The 9,409-nt window shown below is 39.9% G+C and overlaps 1 long non-coding RNA gene across 2 annotated transcripts; it reads left to right on the top strand.

The window, feature by feature from the left end:
* Positions 1-855: 855 nt before the first annotated feature.
* On the top strand, positions 856-7,560 carry LOC311438442. Of its 2 annotated transcripts, XR_014694102.1 has the most exons (4): positions 856-996; positions 1,522-1,628; positions 2,286-2,492; positions 6,013-7,560. It is a non-coding gene; the product is annotated as an uncharacterized lncRNA (long non-coding RNA). The 2 variants fall into 2 exon arrangements; XR_014694103.1 differs by lacking the exon at positions 6,013-7,560 and having other exon boundaries at positions 2,286-2,671.
* Positions 7,561-9,409: the final 1,849 nt, after the last annotated feature.

The following is a 9,409-nucleotide window of genomic DNA, read 5'->3' as shown; positions in this document are numbered from 1 at the left end:
CCTGTTTGCAGGTAATGCCATTATCCAAGTGAAGTCTGTATCCTACAAGGCTGTGAAAATGTCATTACCATTAAGTGTGTGAGCAGATACATTGCCTTCAAAAAAAAAGTCATATATAATGTACAAATTAAATATATTTTTAGGTGCTTGCAGAACTAATTTCTAACAAAGCCAGTTATGGCTCACAGACTCAGGCCCTGAATAGTGTGGTAGTGCATGATGAAAGCTTTCCTTCTGTAAATTACTTTCTGTGAAACACTTTAACTGAGTTCCAGACAAGTGGGAAGATTAAAAAAAGGTGGAAATTTTCAGAGAAAAATAGATTTCCTGAAGTCTTAGTTAATATGTCAAGAACTTATCTGTTACATAAGGCTAAAGGGTCGGTTGTTAAATTTTTAAGTATTTTTCTGACATGTATTTTTCCAGAGAAATCTGAAAAATGTTAAGTAGCTTGGACTCAGGTATTATTTACAGTGCAAATCAAGATTTTTTTTTCTTTTTCTTCCACCAAATCCACATGCCAGGAATCTGACATAAGATCTGAACCGCAACGATTGAAAATTAAGAAAAGTAAAGGCTATTCTCTTTGTCATCACACTTCCACTTATAGTGATATGCTCTTTTGTTATTAAACAGGCCCAATCAAAACAAAAGGGATACTGTTTCTTTTATGAGTAATGTACTAACCTACCAGCAGAAAAAAGTTCACATAAAGCGTATGGGTTCAGACAGCATAAGATTTATTACGATGGCTACAAAAATTATTCCTTCTTAACAGCACTTAAATTGTCTAATTATTCACAGCTGTTTTCAATTTGTTTCAGGTTCTTAATTAGGGGGTAGGGTCCTCTGCCCAAGTTCTAAACCAGCAATGCAGAGAGCTAAGAATTGCTTCATGCTGAACTAGCCCAGCCCTGGGGCTGATTAGTGGAATCCACTGCAAGATAATTTGTTATTCATACTTATCCATTCACCTCCTGCTGGGCTGAGATAAAGGTATGGAGAGATGTAATTTCCTTCTTGTTTGTGTAATTATTTTGACCTATTAAGGCAATCATGGACTTAAGGAGAAAAAAAATAGTAGTGTTTGTTGCTCTTTTAGAGGAGCAATGCAGGGTAAATGGATACATTTGGGAACCAGCACCTGATAATCTTAAGTGACCTCTGGATTTGGTGTTGGGAGATCCTTGTTAAAATTTCGTGTAGCAGCAGGAGGCTGTGTGCCTAAGGGATTTTTGGGAAGCCAAAAGATGCACCACTTGTGGGTAGGAGGGACTGCTGGGTGCTTTGGGCTTCCAGCAGAGGCATCTTTCTTGAAGAATGTTACAGCAGGACACAGCTGGGCTCTGCTGGTTGTAGGCAGGGAGTTAACACTCTATAGCCGAGAAGAACGTGCCAATTCTCTTTTTATATATGGGACTATAAAAGTGGGGAATTATGTCGCATTTAGAAAGATGAGGACTCAGTTATTCTTTTCAGGTTGCCTTGTGCTTGCTCAAGACTTTTTCTTTCCTTTGAAAGGTATCCGTGCTTCAAATGTTATAGCTTTGAGAAGGGAAAAGCCAAGGGGATGTCTTGTTTTCCTTCTGTCTGTGAAAGCTGTGCATTTTGGATCGGCACTGTAATAAGTAGGTGCAATTCCTACCCTTGCATGCAGGAGTTTGCACTTGGGTTGGGTGGTTAACTGGGCACATGCAGTAAAGGGAGCTCGAGCCGTTCCAGAGGAAGTCTTACTGGTTTAAATAGGAGTGAGATTAGGACCAGAATAAGTCTTTCAGGTCACCAGCTGCATTTAGCTGGCCTTGTTAAAGTTTAGGTCCTTAATATCTGTGGGTGAGTGTATGAAAGAGGGTTATGGGGTGAATTGGTCAGCAGATTTGAGGTTTGTTTGTGGTCCCTGTGGACTCCCCTACTGAAAAAAGTCTTACAGAGTTTAATACGAAAAAAGAACCTTTTATTTTATATTTTAGCTATCCTGTAGGATTTAGTAGGGAATTATATCCTGACTATGGACATTTTTTTATGGTTCAGATAACTGTAGGCAAGACTGATTTGTGCATTACTGCATTTTTCTAGTGTGTCTCAATTATAGAAACATCTGCACTAAGTGAACTTGAAACCTCTTTGATTCCCTGTGCAAATTCTCACTATTCAAAAGCCCTCATGTTTTCCTATTTCTTGCCTTTAGCTTAATAGTTTCAGAGTGGGTTGCAACAGTATGTAACTGTGTAGCTTACAAAGGAAAGAGGCAGTTTTTAAAAAATGTAATTACTTAAATCTTTCAGAGCCTACATTCAAAAAACATACCCAGCACTGATTCATCTCCTGGAAGTTATCAGCAGCATCTGTTGTCTCTGGTAAAGATGAAGATTTTCAGCCTAAATCACAGTACTTACTCCATGCAGCATTTGATTCAGCTGGGGAGGTGATGTGAATCCCCTTCTACAGTCATGGCTGTTTAATGCCATAGTGGAATTTTGTCTATTTTACAAGTACATCGTGATTTTCTATTACTCCCTGGTGCTGTTTCCACCAGTGCAAAATCAGCATCAACTGCTACCTCCCAGCCTTTAGCTGGACTGTTTCACAAGATGCAGGATAGCAAAATTTTTATTTTTTTTTCCCCCAGCTAATTGGAAAATGAAATAAAACACATCATTAAGTTTCCAAAGTCATTTTCCAGGTTCATATAACAAGTTTATAGCAAGTTGCTCTTGTGTTGGACAGCCCAACCAAAGTGTGGATCTACTCAGTGGTGAATGGTTTGGATTAATTTTTTGCTGCAGGGTGCCCTCAACACATGGTAATACCAGCTCCAGGTCCCCAGCTGCATGATGGCCTGAGTGAGAGTGGCCTGAGACCAGTTTTGGTTCTTGACTTGACCCTGTCTCCAAACAGAGCCCAGGGACAGTATTTCTTTTTCAGCCACTCCTCAGGAAACAAAATGCCTTGTAGGGCCTTGCCTGCTGGTTTTTGCCCATGGCAGGAGGCAAACATTGCCCTGTCTTCCATGTGGTGTTAGCCTCCAAGAAAGGATGACCTTATTGTCACCTCACCTGGTAAAAGGCAGTCTGTTTCCTGTAAAGTTTTCTGTCCAAACAAGTACAAAAAGCTAAGAAATAATACCAGAAACCAAGTAACTGATGTCAATTTCTGCCATCAGGATGGTTGTAGTAGGCAAGGACTGGGCCCTATGGCTCTTCCCCTTGGAAGAAGTCAGGAAGTATCACCAAGGCGTCTGTGGTACAGTTCAGAATTGAACTAAAAGTTCATAACTCACTTCATGTTGTGGTGTTTTTTTTTTTTTTTGTTGTTTTAAATCTAGCCTTTCCACCAGTGGGCTGATGTGTGTTGGATATCATAATTAGATGAACATCTGCTGATATATAATTTTTTGTGTACAGAAGGGACAATGCTCACTGAAATAGATTGAAAGTCTCTTAATAATAGCACTGGGCTTTGCCTGAGATCTGGAGTGAAAGTATTTGAGTGGGCATTAGATAATTTAGGCTGTTCAATGACCATTGTTGCTGTATGTCCTCTGCCCAAACTCAGCAGCAAGTGGATTTTGATAGAAACAACAGACACTGGCTGCTCTGAGATAGCTGATATCTGAGCCTTGAGAAAGTTTAATCCCATTTTGGATTTTTGTGATAGCACTCTGATATCTGTCCAGTAAATTCAAACCATTCTGGAGATGCTTCAGAAAAATTTATAACAATATAATTTTATGCTCATATGAATCATCTCAGTGTTTTGTTAAGTCTTAACTTAGTTTACATTTTAGTCGCTCACTGGTACACCAATAAGAAAGAAATATCCTTAAAGAAAAAACAGCTGGTGACTCAAAAACAAATCCTACTAATATTTTTCTCCCAATAAAATTGCTATCACTGATATGAAGGCAAAATCTTCACATTATATATGATAAGACTATAATACATAATACATAAAACCATAATGCTTTAAGAGCTAAGATTTAGAAAATATATAGGGAAACAAAATTACATTCACTGCTGGGCACTCAATTACTGAAAAGTATCTAGACAAAGTGGTAGGGCTTCAAGGAGGAGGCATTGAAGTGATGGGGAATCCAGGGGAACTGTGTTATGAGGAAGGATTAAAACACCTAAACCCATGTCTAAGGAAGAGGTGACTCAGGGCTTTGACTTGCATCAGCACTGGTCTCCTCTGCAGCTTGCTTAAGGAGGCAAATTGAGGCCAAGGTTGGTTTACACAGGGCTGTAAAGTGCCGGGGTGAAGCAACAGCAGAAGTACAAATGCCCTGCAAATGTCTCAGCGAGATGCAGATGAGGTGTTATGTACCAATGGTCACACAGACAGCGTCTGACAGAGCCACGGATCCAGCCAGGCCTTGAGGTCCAGGAACATATCCAAACCAAAATACTGCACAGGAGGCAAAATCACATACTGTGTTTATCTTTGTCCTTTCAGACAGGTTGGTTGATCTAACAGAACTGTTTCCCTTCAAGCATGAATTATTTCCATTCAGGAAATAATATCCTGACAAATCAGGATATATTTTCTTATTAAAATCATATTCCTTATTTTAATCAGTTGGAAAATGAAATTGACTCCTGCAAGAACACACACACACATAAATGACTTAAAGGTCAAGATATTGACATTATATTGTCATTTTACGTGTGGGAAAACCTGTTTCAGAACTGGAGCTCCATTAATAAGGAACTCAGACATTCATATCCAGGCACATAAGATACAGTCCATGGATGCTCATCCAGGAACTGACCAATAAACCTGTAGTAAGGTAATGGACTTAAGCTTGTGTATAAATTCTTTCTGAATCAGACCACCAATTACTTCTGCTTCCTCCATATTTGGAACTTCCTCTTTTTATTTTGTTTAGAAAAAAAAAAAAAAAAAGTACTTATCCCACTTAAAACCATTTCCTTTTTCCTCTTTGCAAAGTGAAAAAACAGAGATGTGAATTAGTAAACATATAAGAGCTATACATCTGCTGCAACAAGTTATTGTTGGAAATCTTGAATCCGAATTAAGGGGAAGAAGAAAAGACGACCTTTGGAAAGTGATAATGTAATATTTTATGAATATAAACATTTGGAGAGCTGCAACTGCTTTTGTGTTTGAATTTATAAGTGAAAGGTAAAATATTATTAATGCAAGTGAAACATGCTTCAAGCAAAGAATAAAGCAATGAATCATGTTAAATGAATTTTCAAAGAACGTGCAGGGGATATATTCCTGAATGGTTAGTTTCTTGCAAACAGGCTGTTAGATTGAAACTGTATCTGTGGTTTGCTGTTTAATGAAAGAGCAAGATAAACTGGGGAGACTACGACAATAATGAAAAAACAGAAATTCATGAGACAGGTTTCGTAGAGCACTTCCTCAGGGAGAGGAAAAGCAGGAGGGATGGATTGCTAATGACTACAAGTAGTACATTTGATGGCATTACCAGGCAATGTAAATACAGGCTAATGGCCTCATCCTGCAACACCTCTTCAGAGGTGCTGAGTGACCAGCCTCAACACTGACAGCAGCCAGAAGAAGCCTAGACTTTTTTGGGGATGAGACCTGACCTTCCTGGGAACAAAAAAAAAAAACAAAAAGCATAGGATCTGGTCTTTGGGACACACGACTCCAGGAGTTGTCAGCCCCTTCAAGTTTCTGTCCAGCGCAACTTGAGCTTCGTGGGCTTCATTACGAAATTCTGCATTAAAAGTTCCCATTCTTACAGTTACTTAGGGATGCATTCAGGTGCTTATGTCAGGTGGCTTCCAGCTGCCACTCCATAAGGGCATGAATTGCTTGTAGGGGACCCCTGTCACCTCTGCTGCCCTTGTACAGATGTCATAGGTGTCCTCAGAGGTCCAGATGGCACTAAATGTCTGTGGCTAGGCACCACCACTGCTCCCTTTGTTCCAATAGGGATATCTGGATGGATGAGGTAGGTTTTATTTTATTTTGTTTTATTGATTCCTCTCCATTGTCTCCACTGCATTTATGCAGGTGAAATGTTGCTGTCTTAGAGCCCTGGAGCTGGAATCCCCTGGATGAGAGCTGGTTTGTACATAGTGATATACAGCAACTTTTAACACAAGTCTAATGGGTCACGAAGACTGCAACTCAGTGAAGAAAAGAGCACCCATGCTTATTGTCATTGGCAGTTTTGTTTTTAGACAACATGCATTGCAAAAGAGCAGTAGTTCTGGCACTAAAACATTATTATATAAAATTATTCTCTGTGGGTCTTGTGCCAAATTCAGCTATTGTTTACATGCATGTGCTGCATTCAGTGGCTGGTGTTCTTCCCACAGACACGGGAGCACATTCCCTCTTTCTGTTTTCCCTTCAGCTGCACTGCTCCTTCTCTAGGTATGGCAGGTTTAAAATACCAACAAAGTCCTCTTTAACCTGCCTGACCTTTAAGCACATGGCCTGTGAAAACATCATCTTCTTTATATCTCCCATACTCCGTATATCCAAGTACACGTTTGACATTTATGCTTTCCTGAGGCAATAAATTCTCCTTCTGCTGATACTGAAGTAAATGCTTTAATCAGAGTAAATCTGACTCTTTAAATCAGCTAACTACATCTATGGTGAATTAATTACTAAAACCAGCTGTGCTTAAGGAGATTGGATGTTTCTACTATTTATTTAAAGCATGACTTTTTTTCTACAGTTCCTCAAGAGATTTAATCTCTGTTCAAATGAATAATTCCAGTTCACTGCAGCAGCACTAGTATGTGGGATAGGTGTTATTAATTCAGATCCTAAAATTAATGTAACAGTTATTGCAGCCAGTGAACATCTGTGCTGCCAAGGGAAAAACCAGACTGAGCAAGGCTGAAGGAAGTCATCTTTAACTCATGTTGTCTACAAAATGTATCTTCCTCTGAGCAGGTGATGTTCCCTGAGCACGGAGCCCTGGGCATGGCTGTGCTGGAGGATCTCTCTCCGCTGCCTCCCTCCAGGCAGGCCCTGGACTTAGCCCCAGGTCTGATCCCCTCCTAAACACTCTGCAGATACAGCCATTGGGCCCAGACTAAAATCAATCAAAGCTTTCCTGCAATTTTTAACGGGAAATGCGTCAGGCCTCCATAACAACAATAGCTCATAATTAAAGACACTCTTTAAAACTTAATTTGGTTGAGAAAGGAAGCTTTTGCTGTTTGGAGGAAATGCCAATCCAAACCCTTTTTGTGCAAAGAGTCTTTAATGGTTTTCAAAACCTGCTGTAACTGTCTAGGATAACTCAGAAATTCAAACTTCTGAAGACCTCTTTTCTCCCATGCAGATGATCAAAGCAAATTCCCTCCTTTTCTGTTTTTCATGTGTTTCACAAATTTCTGTCAATTATACTGAAACTCAGGCAAGCCATTTAGTTCATATTTTGTTATGAAAGAATGTATTTTTCATTTTTTTCCCCAGAGTTTTCACAATATCTTTCCGCTAAATATGACTGCTGTTGCTCAGAAAGCAGTGAGTTTGGCCAAACCTCTTTAATAGATGAAAACTGTAATGGGTAATAAAACTAAGAGCTTCCCACACCCAGATGGATTCCCATTATTTAGCCCTTTGTTTCTTTCTCAAAATACTTTAAAAGCAGAAGGGCCTACATCCAGACCAGCCTGCACAGGCACCGCCTGCAACTCGGCATCGGGTTGTTTCCCGACACCACTGAACATCTAATTTGTGGTGGAAGCATCTTTCCATGAGATCTCCCTTCTGGCTTGGTTAAAATGCTGATTGTGGAGGGCAGGCTGTGCATCTGTGATGCCCTGTAGCCCCTCAAGGGTATAAGGGGCTGGTATGGTGCGGCAACAGGGGGGATCCCACTGCCCCCATGCAGCACCAGTGCTGGGAAAGGCTAGCTTGGCTTTCCTGACTGGCATGTGCCCAAGAAGCAACACCAATCAAAATTTTGGGATGTTCACCAGAAAGCTGGCATTCATATTCCAGAAAAATGCTAAGTTTTCCAAGCCACTGTTTTTGGCAGCCACAGCTGAAAGGGACAGAATGAGAGCAAGAGGAAGGGGGTCTTGGAGAGAAGGACAAAGGAACTGGGGCCATGTAACATGCTAAGGAAACTTTCCCCACCAGAGCTTGAGCTTCAGCTCAAATTTATTTTGCCCTAACATACAAATCAAATGCAATAATAGGAAGGAAAACAAGCATCATGAGGACTTTCTCTTTACCAGACTTCACATCAGAAAAGCAAAGTGTGTCTTAATGCACTTTAGGATGTCTCACTCTTGCTTCTGGTTAAGTCTGGAAGGTTTTGACCAACATCAAAGCCTGGCATCTCCGGAGGAGCGGTGTGTGTAGGAACTTCGAATGCCTACTTCCCTGTCCAAACCTGTGGAAATCTGAATTCTTCCTTCCAGAGCCAGTGACATGAGTTGTGTTTAAAATGGGCATCATTCAGCTGAAAGTGCTGGCTCTGCGGATTTCAGTGCTCTTGAAATCTGGTTGAAATTATACTTCCGGGGTGAAAGTACCATTTTTACAGAATCCACAGGGATACTAGGCAATCCTTCACCCCATTCACAATCAAAAGAGAGAGAGAAAAAAAAATAAAAAAAATATATATACATGCATATATATATATATATATATATATAAAGATCAGAAGCTCACTAGATAAAGAACAGACCCTTTCTGGAAAAAAAAAAAAAAACAAAAAACAAAAAACCAACAGCAGTTGCAGACTCTTCATAAGTCTGATGAATAAGTGATTTGACACTTACTTGCAAAATCCTGCAAAATTATTGAGGTTTTCCCCTCCGCTACAATAAAGAACAAGTCAGGGATTAAGCCACTGATCCACCAAAGAGTTCAAACTCCACTGAAGGGTGGAAGCCAACAGAGCTGCCAGATTCATGAGGTCATGTTCAGAGTGAGATAACTGTGTCCAAATCTCATTCTGAACATGAGCTTGCTTTCTGGTATGCATGTGAAACCTTTCAATTTCTCCATTGACTGTAATTTTCAGTTGTTCTAAGCTTGTTGGACTGGTAACTCAGACAAAGATGTTAAGTAAGTAAATAAATGAATAAAAGCGCTTGTTTGCCAAAGAGATAATTTTCAGACTATCTCTGCTCAAACAAAAACTGTTAGAAAAAAGCAATACTGAGCCAGCCTGTATGACAATGCATTTAACAAAAATGTAACCAAATTAAAACTCTGGATTTAACTTCTGTAGGTGCAGGAGAGTTCACGAGCTGCTGTCAACCACATCATTAACTTGCTTTCTTTGAATGTTTCATCCACACCTTCAAATAAAAGCAAATTCTGGGTAGTTTGGGTTCCGAACTCTTCAAATGGGCATGTAGCCTATAGGCTAACACTAAGCCAGAAGATAATTCAAGAAAGTGGGGATTTTAATGAAAGATAACCATGA

Source organism: Aythya ferina (genome assembly GCF_964211825.1).
Source record: "Aythya ferina genome assembly, chromosome: 5".
Lineage (NCBI taxonomy): Eukaryota > Metazoa > Chordata > Aves > Anseriformes > Anatidae > Aythya > Aythya ferina.
This window is presented reverse-complemented; position numbering and strand designations above follow the sequence as displayed.